General features: G+C 36.6%; 2 long non-coding RNA genes across 2 annotated transcripts in view; one reads left to right on the plus strand and one right to left on the minus strand.

Moving 5' to 3' along the window:
- Nucleotides 1-14,024, minus strand: part of LOC149925216 (uncharacterized) — a 300,627-nt gene that overhangs the window by 274,658 nt on the left and 11,945 nt on the right. The window lies entirely within an intron of this gene.
- Nucleotides 1-14,024, plus strand: part of LOC149925240 (uncharacterized) — an 80,207-nt gene that overhangs the window by 16,690 nt on the left and 49,493 nt on the right. The gene's annotated exons all lie outside the window — the stretch shown is intronic.

Below are 14,024 nucleotides of genomic sequence, written 5' to 3' on the forward strand. Positions count from 1 at the left end.
ACCGATTTTGTTGAAACTCGGGGGTTCGGTAGACCTTATGGTAGTATGAAAATTCGCAAAGGGAAAAGTTGCAATGGGCTTTAGCTTTCCTATGGCAACCGAAAATGTTTTTGACCTCTCCCTTTAAAAAAGCATGGGATTTTCTAGGTTACCCAAATTTTGTAAAAATTTAACCAAAATTTATCAATTTTAGCCAAAATCATTGATCAATTTTACCCAAAATAGGTCAAATTAATCTTTTTGAGTATGTTTTGAAAATAAACATTTTTAAAATTTTTTAAGTAAGTAAGTACCCTGTGAAACTGAGAAAATCCCATGCTTTTTTAAATGGAGATTTTTTATTTTGAGAGATCAAAAACATTTTCGGTTGCCATGGGAAAACTAAAGCCCATTGCAACTTTTCCCTTTGGCGATTTTCATACTACCATAAGGTCTACCTAACCCCCGAGTTTCAACAAACTCGGTGATAACCACCTCGGGTAGTCTCCTTGTGAGACGAGTCGCCCTTTGAGCGGCTTATCACGGACTTTCTCTCCTTGCAAAACTTGCATTGTGACGCTCGACCACTCGTTCTCGGAGATGAAGTCAGTTCCCCTTCGTGACGTTGCAAACACCGTAATTCGGCGATTGCACCGCAAGGTTTGGGATTTGTTATCTCGTTCATTTCGCGGAAAACAAGCGTGGTTGAGCCACGAGTGTTTGCAGGTGCTGATTCTAAAACCTTCAATCGCGTGGACATCTTATTGTTAAAGTTTTGTCCCCGACTCGGACCTCATTATACAATTTCATTTATTTTCCTGGGAAATTATTTTGGTGTAACATGATTTATAATCTTAACTCTTGTTTAACGGTCACAAAGGTAACTCATTTCGCCGTAGTGCTGAAATGGTACAGTTAAAATGTCCTCCATCAGAACGCCACAGTAATTAATTAATGTCTATAAATTTTGAGCTATTAAAATTCACATCATAAATATATTACTTGATTAAACAATATATATTTTAAATTGTTATTGAAAATTATCAAGTTTAGAATAAACTAGCTGCTGAGAGATATACGCGACACCAAAAGCGACATAAGACCCAAAAGTGCGTCAACTCTTCCTTGGCGCTATTTAAATTTTTACTGCACTGAGAGAAAAATATTGCGTAGAAATTACATGGAACTCCTGGACGCACAGTAGCCAGGAATGTTCTGTATTTTTTACAGAAAGTTTCGTAAATATCTTTTACTTGAGATTCCTGTAATTTATACAAATAGCTCATAGTAAAATTTTCAACCAGAATCATTGTATTGTATACCACTGAAATAATAATTAAATTTTCTAACACGCCTGTAAATTTTACGGAATTTACATTTAAAAACTGCGTGAATATAGCCAGGAAATATAATATATTTGATTTGTTCATACTACCCTTTTTTAAAATACGTTTATGTACACTAAACATTTCCGTAATTAATTTTTAACCAATAAGGTACTTTAATTGTAAAAAATATTCAACAAATCTGCTAAATATATACCAATATGCTCCAGCAGAACTAGAGTCCAAAGCAAGAGACATAAACACGTGCACAACATAGTATTGCAACTCATTGGCTCGGAATCCAGACACGTATTAAACTTAGTTCAAACCACAAACACTAACGCGATGAATTTCCATTTAAATGTATAAACATTAATTTGTTTTCATTTGATGGGTAATTAAAAATATGACTCCATTGGTGCTTTTACAAAATGTCACTAAAAATCTTTTCTTCATATTATAGTTGATTTACAACTAATAATGAATTTTTATGGATTATTACTGTTGGGTAGCAATTCAACTTCGACCAAAATAACTACAGGAACTACCTGTATTTTAAATACCTTAAAACGTCTTCATTTTTTACTGTAAATACATAGTAATATGTATTGAACAAATATGTACATATATAACATTTCTACCATAGAAACTACATGGCTGTCCTTTATTACAAATATCGGAAACAAACCTCTAATTTTTACTATAAACAAATAGTAATATATACTGAAAATTTATGTATATATTACAATTCAACGATAAATACTACATGAAGCCCTGAATTTTTAAATACCTAAAAACATCCTGTAATTTATACTGTAAAACAAATAGTAATATATACTGAAAATATATTACTATTCAACGATAAATACTACATAAAGACCCTGCATTTTAAATACCTAAAAACATCCTGTAATTTATACTGTAAATATTTCTTGAATATAGTAATTTAAACAGTACAGTACTGTATTAAAAAATACAGAACGGGTGCTGTAAAATATTTCTGTAAATTCTACAGTTTTTTCTCTCAGTGTGAGAGCTAGTCTCATAATAGCAACTTTATATTTAGTCTATGTGGTCTGGCGCGATGTCTTCGATTAAAGGTTCATTCACACTATCCAACTTTAGTCAGCTGACAAGCTGCCCGATTTTTGTCTGACCGACAAGTCCGGTAATGTGAATGCTTCACCTGATAAGATTTTTGTCTGGGAAGCTTCCGACTTGGAATCGGGAAGAGAGGCGATTAAAATCAGGCAGACTAGCGAGTCAGGTGGCAGCAGCCAATAGAAACTGAGAAAAAGTGACTTCAATGCGATCACGTGTGAAATCGGACGACGTTAAATTTAGGTTTTAGTTTATAAACTTTTCGACGTATTGATCCTTGTGTGGAGAAAGTTTGATAGTAAAAGAAACCGTAAGTTGTATAACTATTTCTTTCCCTTTTAAATTATAACAGAAATAATCTAATTGTTCGTTCTTTTTTCACCCTTTGTTTCTTTACGATCAAAACAATACCTAATAAAGCAATTTTCTTTTTGTCATCAGACTCCATATTTACTCTCACTCAAAACAATAAATTTCACCAGCCACAATATTGAGCCGAAGCCAACATTCCCAAATCAGAAAAACAATCTGACAGGTTCTACCTAAATTTCCATTCTCTGATTGGTTAATGATATATAAACGACCTCATGCGTCTAACGTTCGAGCTAAACTACCCGACAATACGCATCCAACACCAAGCTGACGAGTTGGATAGTATGAACGCGAAAGCTGACCTGACTAGTCGGGCTGACTAGTCAGACAGACATAGTCAGGTGACTAAAGTTGGATAGTGTGAATGCGGCTTTACTCGCTGTAGAGTGTAGACATACGTTCCCGCTTAAACAAATGGGGGGGGGGTTATTACATATAATCCAAACTATCTTAAATAAGTGTGACGAAGTAATAATATGTCGACTTCACAAGCCTGGACCCTCTCCGTTAGCCTGAGCCGAAGCTCAGTTTCCTGCCCATACCTGACCAAAGTTGGAGGTGGAAATAGGACCATTTGATCAGAGCTAACATCTCCCAGTGCGTCTCCGCCCGTATGGGTTCCAAGAGCCGGACCCCGACTCCCCGGTAAAGCTACCAGTTATTGCACACCCTGACCCATTAAGGGCCTTAATCCTCAGTCAGAAGAGTCTACTTCGAAGCCAGTAGCATTTGAAACACATTCTGGTTCCAGTGCCGGGTATGGCCAGAGGTAATAAATAAGTGTGGCACTTGCTTATCGAAGCCGTGTTTGGGCAGAAGTAATAAATAAGTGTGGCACTATACTTATCGAAGCCGTGTATGGCCAGAAGTTATATATCACTCAAATTTAAGGTTTATTACTAATTCCTGATTTTATCGCCACGTGAGCCAACATGATATATACTCCAATACCCTAATAAATCACAGTTAACCCTAAAATTTACTGTCATATGAACGTATAAAAATTTATGTTACTTAGCGGTAATTTGATATTTAAAATTTAGGTGAAATGGAACTGGAAATATTTGACCGGTTAATAAACAGTGATAATATATTTTTTAAACTTTACAATAACACAACATTAAATAAAAGTGATGACCGAAATAAGATTATAACCTTAAGAGTTGGTGCGAAATAATTTTAAATAGCTCTTTTTATAAAGTAACGTGGCCTTCTTGTTTAAATGTGGCTCTTACGTCACAAGTCTCTTACTTTGACAAGTCCGCGAGCGCGCGCTACAGTCGCCAGATAAATAAAGGTTTTTCTAGCGCGCGTGCAAATCGCACGTGCGAAGAATATACAAACAACGCTGAGTCTTGTGACGAAAGAGCAACGTATTATGTTTTATTTTTATTCATTTTATTTTATAGAAATATCTATTGAAATAAAAGTTTATGTTTCAATAGGTGTTTCCGTAAAATAAAACCATAACAAAATTAAAGAATAAAATAATTTTCACTACGTCAAGGACTTAAGCTTTTTAATACTTTATTGGTGGATCTTAAAGCTCATTTGGCGAGTGAAAATACGCCGCCATGTTAGGGTATTAAAGCAGGTAAATAAGCACGCGCTTGATCGTTATTTAGAAAGCGGTCAATTGGCACGTGAGCTTCAAACATCAAAACCTTTATCGAGTCGAGCGCGCGCTCTCTTTCTTTAATAACTATAGTTAGTGACCTCCCGTATTTTATAGAAACACCTATTATTTGGCTTGCTTGTGCCAAAGAAATCTAAAATGTTTTGATATAAACAAAATGCTCTAAGAACGAACCTTTAAATTGAATTCAAATTCGCGGGTTTGTGCACTCTCTCGTGGTGACGCCATCCAAAAAAGGGAGGTAAGTTGTGACCTCATCATCAACGTTTAAAAATGAATAACCAAGCGTGGTTCACGGCAAGGGTAGGGCGCGCCCCCGCCATGTGACTTGCTAATTTGTTATTACACCCATAGGTCAAGATGTCTTTTAGCGCCCCCCCCCCCTTAAATTTTTTCTGTATCCACCACTGCTTGCAAGAATCAATCCTGACACAGAGCATCTATGACCATAGACCAAGTTTATAATGGTGACGGATTCTTTTCGCTTAAATCAAAAGTTATGTTTTTCAGTTAACTTTACAGATATAGCTGCCATCTTTTATATTTTACAAATTATCGCTATTTGAATAACAAATCTCTTGACCATTATAGTTTGTAGCTCTGTAGCATACTTAAAACATGGACACTGTATCTCTAACCGGACGGGAAAAGCTGTAGCTTCCAGCATACAAAATCACCTGCCGCCGCCACCGTCTCTCTGTAAAGGGGGGGGGGGGGGTTAAGAATTTTGAAAGTTTCGGGCAGTTAAGGCCATATAATTCATCACGTGGTCAACAAAATGTTCCGTTTGAAATGGCGGTTTACATTCTTCCGAATGACCTTGACGTCCCTCCGAATCGAGTACGGCCGACTATTTCAGCTCATACGAAGTAGGACGCAAACGGACAGTGAGGGGGTACCTCTTTTAGGCTGCTTTTCCCGTCCGGTTAGAGATACAGTGTCCATGCTTAAAACTGGGCTTTACTATAGGCTTCGTCGTTAAGGTCCTAAGCTTGAGAGCTATTTGAGGCCCCACGATCTACAGGAAAACTGTTAATTGACATTATTTATACAAAAACAAATTATACATAATTTTGTATATGACGGCCACAAAACTTTCAAGTACGCTTCTCCAGTATCTTTGCTCCTTTTTAGTTTCTTCCACCGAAGAACGATTTATAAGAGAGCCAAGCTTTCTTGTTACATAAGTTAGTAACGTCTTTCTATGATCTTCTGAGTTTTCATGTCCTTGAATCAATTTTGGGTTTCGCCAGTCACTAAACCCATTTGTGAATTAAGTATTCGAAGATGAAAACATTTTACACACACACCCAGTAGCGGGAGAATAAACTAGCCATTCTCTTTCACATTTTCTCCATTAACTTTGATTGATTGAAAGTGACTTTTGGTGCAGAACCTTGATTGGTCTTTATATGTTCGTTTTGAATTAGTAAAGGGGATTTCCCAATTTTGGCATTCTGACGGACCTTTTTCTAACCAAAATTCAATTATACAAAAACCAGTTCTACGAACTGAAAAAACAGTGTTTATTCTTGTAAGTGTTACGGCTGAGAAGGGACAGACATTAAAATAAATTTAGAATTCATGTTTTTACGATACATCATAACAAAAAATGTACGCAAAGTTTATCCAGAATAAACTCTATAAACGTTAAGAGATTATATACAAAATTAAAGAGTGGAAAAATAATTATGATGTGCGATTCGAAAATCACTCTGGTCTACGTCACTCCGTAGTCGAAGTCGACCAAAAAGAATGATCTGAAACTAGAAAAGTTTTATTTATCATAATTTTCGAATGTCTCCGTGACAATTTTCTGAATTTCTCACAATGAAAATTCACGGACACTCTTCGAAAATTATGAAAAATAAAACTTTTCTAGTTTCAGACCATTCTTTTTGGTCGACTTCGACTACGGAGTGACGTAGACAAGAGCGATTTTCGAATCGCACATCATAATTATTTTTCCACTCTTTAATTTTGTATATAATCTCTTAACGTTGATTGGTCTTTATATGTTCGTTTTGAATTAGTAAAGGGGATTTCCCAATTTTGGCATTCTGACGGACCTTTTTCTAACCAAAATTCAATATCACTCATTTATTTTGTGGCCCCGAAGTCCAAGGTCATTATATTGATTAGAGTATATTCCAGCTATCGCTCCTCTAGTATATGTATCTAAAGCATTTGTGCGCGTCTGCGATATCAGGGATGAAGAAGGTAATAATTTGATTGGCAAAAACTTTATCATGATCATTAACTGTATTTTCTACACTAGTTTCAGTAAGTTCAGTTGTATGATTTATATAATCTTGGCAATTTGGCTTACCACTGTTGTCAGTTAAAATTAAATCAACTTTTTTTAAAAAGGTGTCAACTTTTGGCAAGGTATTAGTTTCCTCTAGGAGAGTTTTTTTCATTTTCTCTTTTGAAATCCACTTTCAAAAGATCTCTTCATAATGTTTCAATTGATGATTTTATTTTTTGTTTTCTTTTTAGGCTTTTAGCTTCTGAATTTGTAAGGATCTAACTCTAAATCCGTCTTCCGTGATGTTTTGTCTAGTGTTCTATACAAAAAGTGGTTCTTAAAATACAACCTATTATAAACCGTATAAATTCTGCCTAGCGTACTCCACTGCACTCGCTTAGCAAATTTTTACGAATTCTAAAATCTCTACTTAAAGAGCTATCTAATTCTAAACCTTTAATTAAAACATAAACCACTGTTTAGTGTAAACCACAGCATTCATCAGCTAATTTTCTTACCTGTCAAAGACGCTCTTCAAGTTTTTACCGTAAGCAGCTAAAAAAGTCTTCTTTTCCCGCAATAAGTGGAAAGCCAAATAAATAACCAAATAAATGTCTATATCTCTTCAATTTTCCTGTACGCCAAGCTACGTGGTTACGCCGTAAAAGGGGATCTAGGATCTTAGCACAAAGAAAGCCAGAGTAGAGAGGGGCACCCAAGATTACTATAAATACGCTAATATAGGTGTTGCGAGCCAAGTTCGTCATCAAACATGTGATCATTTAATGTTGGAATAATGTCTTCTGAGAATAACTGCCGCATTAACAAACACTGTATTTTTAAATTGATGTTTTTAGCGACGGTTTTTATTGGTCCAAAGAACCTCACCGCTTTCTCAGCTAAGCTACAAATCTTAACAAAACAAGTCGATGGATGACAAAGTCCACCCTTGTCCTTTAAAAGGAGTAGAAGTTTAGTAGGGTCTTTTGCATAGTAATGATCTGTTATTGGAGAGTTTCTCTCGTCTAAAGCAGTTACACAGTTTTGGAATTTTCATTCTTTTCTTAGTTTCATTACGACAAAACCACTTATAAAATGAATAATATTTTCTCTAAAGATGTTAAATGAGGATGTTCCATCAGTAATTTACAAAATAAAATCTTCTATTTCTTCCTCTTGAGAGTTTTCAGAAATAACACGACTGACATTGTTTTGAACTGAAACCTCGCATAAATTTGGGACATGAGTCTTTTCCAAAGCGATGACATTACCACTTTTTGATGTTTCAAAGTGTTTTTAGGTAGGGTTGTTGTTCCACCCACGTCTCTTGAGATACTTTGTAGGTTAAAAGGTACCTTTAAAATTAATAAATGGTTTACAAAATCTGGTATGGGACCAAATAACTTTAGCCAATTAAACATTATACTTCAAAGGTGCATCTGCGGGAGCAATATATTTTTCAACAACATCTAAAATTGCAGTCTTCCTCTGACTTTCAAGGATCAATTTGCCTTCGACATCTGTCAAATTGAAAAGAAGTTCTTTATTTTCATCAAATCACATTTGGTTAATTCCATATTGGACCGCCGAATTGGTGCCTTGAAACCTTTAGCCCACGGATTTCTTGAATATAAAACATCAAACAATCTGCGCAAAGAAAGTAAGGAAAGATAGTGTCAATATTCTAGAGAAAAGACCCTCAATTAATTAATACTTGTGATACCAATCAATTGATGAGATAAATTTTGATGTTGGACCGCTTCGCTGAAACACTGGATCTCCTGCCTCCTTCAAGAACTCAATACATTTGGCCACCATACTGCTAACAGTTTGTGTCGCCAAGTTAACTTTAATTTTTTGGGTTTTAAATTTTATATAAAACTTAGATAGTTTGTTGGCCAATGTTATTTCTTGATAGTTTTGGAGAATAGCGATATATACCCATTCAATCCGCTTAAAATTATGTAAGGTTATCAGGGGAAAACTTAAACAATTTCGGAGTGTTTTGCTATTACTTCTCCAGTTCTTTGGTCAATCAAAACGCCATAGTGTTCCCATAAATTTCTCAGCAGCTTTAGCATAAGGCAAGCATCTTGGACCAAATAAACCCTTTCATCTGGATCCGCTAAAAATAAATTTTTATATATAGTGATTAATGAACAATTAGGTAGGTTTATTTCTGTACCTGGATTAGGAAAACTGCATTGGACCAATTCTTTTGTTATAACAACACCTAGTGAGTGGGCCAAAGTAATGTTATTGCATAGTCCATCACACACAAGAGCAAACATTTAGTCCCAGTTTTAAATATTTTAAACAGACACTCGGTTACAAGATTTTTCAATAAGTAGCTAGAAGTGCCATGAACAAGAAAGTATCCCACGGGGAATTTCCAATGCCCATTGAAAGCTACAGCCATAAGTGTTGATATTGCCACTTCATCACTGTCTTGGGTATCATGTTCCAACCCTAAGTTTACATATCCGGACAATTCTTTTACAGTTCATTCGGTATGTTTTTTATTGACATTTCGTCCAAAGACAATGCCAGTAAAAGATTATGTTCAGATTTGTCAACCTCATTTTAAATATATACAAAACTTTCCGCAGTTAATCCAGGTTGACCATCAATTTTATTTGTCCATTCACGTAGGGTGTTGGGATAAGGTTAGGCAAAGGTGTTTTCATTAAAATGCATATTCTTTTCGTGAATAAAAATGCACCGTCATCAGTCCTACCTTATCAAAAACGTTCAAAAATCTAGAAATGTGTAGTATTTTCCGAAGTCAGAATCTTTGGCCGGTTACAATTTTTTATATTTATCATATCTTTTTAAATAATTAATTGTGATACAATATTACTTATTAAACAGCTTTACCATTATCTCGCTCTCCCCATCATCGATTATTGTTCCCCCGTTTGGACTCCACATTTATCCATTGATCTCTTGAATTTGCAAAAAGTGCAGAATCATATTACTAAATTGGTTACAAAATTGGAAAAGCCCGCTGCTCCCTCCCGACTAAAAGCTCTTGATATTCAATTATGATTCAATTCATATTCGTCACAAAATTAACCATTTAAGTCATTTGCACAAGTTTTTTTACAATAATTTAGAACTACATTTTTCTGAATATTTTTCAGATGTTCAGGACCCGTGGACACTTGCTCAAACTTCGTAAGCCCAAATCTAAAACTTCGGTCCGTTTTAATTTCTTTTCGAGCAGTGTCATTAACGACTGGAATTCGCTTCCTAATAAGATGTGTCCTGAGAGTTTCAAATATATTTGGAGTTATTGTCCTTGTATCGTTCTTTAGTTAACACCCTAAATACTGTAATATCATAAGAATATAACCTCTAAATTTGAAACGCGCATAGCGCCCTTTGTACCACCACTGGACGGGCGAAAAAGAAGAAATCAGGCGATAGTATCGGCACCTGGTAGAGATAAATTCAAGCGTCTTCCTTCCCCCTTTATCTCTCTACGCACCTCTCTCTTACCAGAGCAGCTGGCATCATGCATTGCGGGACGCGTTACGTTTCTCTTTTCCGCCACCTAGTGGATTTAGCGCTGTACTTTCGCCAGTCGTTAGCTTGAACCAACACTGCGTTTCGATTCAAACTTAGGGTTGATAGGCTTATGGTAATATATATATACAGGGTGGAAGCCTCAGCCGTGGTCCAGCCTCAGTACTTCTCCTAGTACACCAGAGTGCTGCAATGACGGTGCATGTATCGCGCAGTGTCGGGTAACATTATTATAATTTTTTTAATTATGCTAACCTATCTCGATTTGTTCAGTTACTGTATCGATTGGTTAAAGTGATAAAGTATCCGTTGCTATCGGTTTCGGTGTTCTAACGCGCAGTCCAACGCGACTTCGACCTTTTAAAAAAAAACTAGATCCAAGTTAGGCTTAGCACCGGTACGCCTCGATAACGGTGTTTTACGTAAGCGATCGTCTCTACGTTTGGCCGGCAAGGTGTACAGCGTCTCCCCGGTTCCTCGCCATTACCCTTTCGTCTAGAGACAAACAGCAACATCAACAACGGCGTTCTTTCCCCCTCCTTTCGACGACGGGGGACCCCCACCCCCACGTCGCTCCGTACACAGAAAAAACAACGTTTAGCTTTTCAATATTTGAATTGCAATTTAACGCGTTATAAATGTAAATGGCTACTTTTGCCGTTGATTCACTAAACACCAAAATGTTTAAATCAAAAATGGCTAAACGACTAAACACGAGGAGCAAGCGAAAATCTATAAAAACGCGTAAAAAACCTAGGCGTTTAACAAAATCAACATAAACCTAAACATCTGTGTTTTAAAGTGTTCAAAACGGATCCACTCAGAAAAAACCACGTTTAGCTTTTGAACACTTGAATTGCAATGTAACGCGTTATAGATGTAAACGGACCAAATGGCTAAACAACTAAACACGAAAAGGAATCGAAAATCTATAAACACGTTTGAAACCTAGACGATTAACAAAATAAGCATAAACCTAAACACCTGTGTTTTAAAGTGTTCAAAATGGTTCCTCTGGGATATAGATTTGAAACGGCTTCTGTTATAAAAGCCAAAGTTTCCGCTAATAACGCGTTAGATCCGACTGCGCCGATGTAACCGTTTATTTTGCTTCTTTCAAATTCTAATGTTCCTCACAGATTTAGTTATAATTCGTAAACGAGTTATCCTACGGATTTGCGGCACTAAACAATACCTAACCTCCGAAAGTATGGTTGGTCTTGTCCAATATTTAGTGAAATTTCGAGAAAATCACGTTTTTGAGTGTACTTTTGGTCATAACTCGGAAACTATTAGTACTAGCGACCCGCGTTAACACATACTACAGAACGATACCCATCTCGACCAGAGTTCTAAATTTAAAAGGTTTTTTCATATCAGAGAAAAACGACCACGTAATTCAGTACAAATTACTCGGAAACAGTTCATCGTACAGACCTGTGGTTGGTCTCATTCGACTCAGCGTTAAAATTATCATCGGGCACAAAACCAAACGCGGTCCAATTCGTTGAACGCAAATTTCGGGGCCAACTGCCCCCTATTGCCTCCTTTGCCCCCCCCCCCCCCCAAACTATGTTCTCCACCCCGCATCGCTGCGGACTCATCATCCTTAAAGTAGGCCAAATTGCAAGTTGGGGCGAATTTAGCCGTTGAGCTACAGGGACGGTTTGCAGCCGTATATTTTATTATACCTCTCGTGAAAAACTTTCGTTTACAAGCCACCACCGCGTCCCCCGGCTTGAAATTTGGTGATTTAATTCGGAAACTACCTTCCTGTATACCATTCCAATGACTTAAATTAGTAAATATCACTAGATTATCATCGCTGTCATGTATTTTAAATAGTTTAATTAACTTCAATATTCCAATGGCCAAGGTCTTAGGCCAAGGAATAAAAATAAACCTATCTGAAAAACTAATTCCTTCATCATCACAAGGTGCTCTTTTTTAATATTCCCTACATTTACAAAATAGAATTAATGGGTGCGGCTCTGATGTCTGCATGGCTCCAGATTATTATAGTTGCTAGCAGACTTGGAAACAGCGGTAGTCCTGGGGCCAATGGCCCTTAAATAAATCAGGGGGCCCTTAAATAAATCAGGGGCCCCTTAAAATAAATCAATTGAACGGGGGTAGCGGGCCACCAGGGCCCTCATATTAAATTAAAAAATAGTTTTTAAGCTGTTTCTGAAACGCTGTCTTCCTTGTCTGATGTGTTGCAAATTTTACTACTTAAGCCCAGTTCACACTATACAATTAATTGGGCCACTTAATTGTATCCAACTAATTGTAAGCAAGAACATTGTACAGTGTGAACAGAAAAAGTGGTGACATATAGTGTAAACAGAAAAAGTGGAACAATTCTTACAATTATTCGGTTCACACTATACAATTTTCTTGCTTACAATTAGTTGGATACAATTAAGTGGCCAATTAACTGTATAGTGTGAACTGGGCTTTAGTTACGTTTAATATGTTTTGAACATCTGGCAACGCTGTTCCTTGGAAATATTCGCATAGTCGCGTTATTTGTGCTTGACTTCCATTTCAAGACGATTCCGCGCTGCTCACGTTTTTCTTTGAAAGTAAGTCTACGTGAGAGATGATTTTATTTCTTATTAACAATTACTTGCAAAATAGAAGAGTTGCTTCTTCTTGTATATTAATGTAATTTCAAATATCTGCGTAACGAAAATTTAGGCCTAAGTTAAGCTTGGATGTAGTATTGTACTGTTATCATGAATACCAGTGCTAGTCTGCCTAATGAAATCTATAGCCAAACGATTATTAAATAAAAACTTAAACATTTTAGTTCTAAGCTAACTATTAATTCGATCAAAAAATTAATTTAAAATTCAACAATGTTATTACAATTTAGGGAAGACATTAATTATAAATGCTGGAGGTAAAGTTAAACTAGAAATTAAGCTTAGAATATAATTATTGGCAAATTGATATTATTGAAATGAAGTAGAACTCATGAATGCCATGCAATGTGGTTTAGACAAAATTATTATTAACTTGACCCCCTGACTCCTATTGTCGAAAAACACATGGTGGTAATAAATAAAGTCAGTACCATTGCGGAGGGGGCGGATCGATCTGGGCTGCATTTTTAACGTGAGGCAATTTCATTTTCAACGTATTTTGCGTTGGTACAGGACCGTTCTTAGAGCGCTCGTGGCCCCGGGCGAAATGCATGGGCGAAACTGAGTGTAGAGGCCCTCCGGTATATACATCCCTATGGTAAAATTTTCGAGGCCCTGGGCGACCGTCCTGCTCGCCCCCCCCCCCTTAAGAACGGCCCTGTATGTTGGTATTATAACTGCCGGCCAAATTAAATGTTAGCCCAGGGCGCCAAAACCTCTATTTACGTCACAGAACTAAATCGTATACTTGGCGCTACGAATCTATAGTGTTATATGTAAACACGCAAATTTATCGTATAAATGATTCTTGGGCATCTTTCGTTGTCGACACACAACTTACTAAATATTGTCCACGCAGGTCAAAATCTTCTTTAGGAGCTCTACTTCACTTCACTTCAGTTTGGTTGGGTCAAATAATAAAGAAAAACAAAAAATTCAGTTTTAGGAAAGAACATAGCGGAACGGGCTCGTCTCACAACAAGAGCCCGAGCTCGATTTGAAGCTAAGCTCAGCCTTTTTATGAGAATGATACGAGCCCGAGATGAGACCTTTATATTGTAGCGTATTTTTGTGTGCTCGAACTGAAACTATTTTAATAAAGCGTATATTTGTGAGCTCGAGATGAGACCATTAAAATATAGTAAATTGCAGTGACCCTTAGTGGAGTCCAATATAATGTACTACTA

Source organism: Leiobunum rupestre, chromosome 10 (assembly GCF_980474605.1).
Source record: "Leiobunum rupestre chromosome 10, qqLeiRupe1.1.hap1, whole genome shotgun sequence".
Taxonomy (NCBI): domain Eukaryota; kingdom Metazoa; phylum Arthropoda; class Arachnida; order Opiliones; family Sclerosomatidae; genus Leiobunum; species Leiobunum rupestre.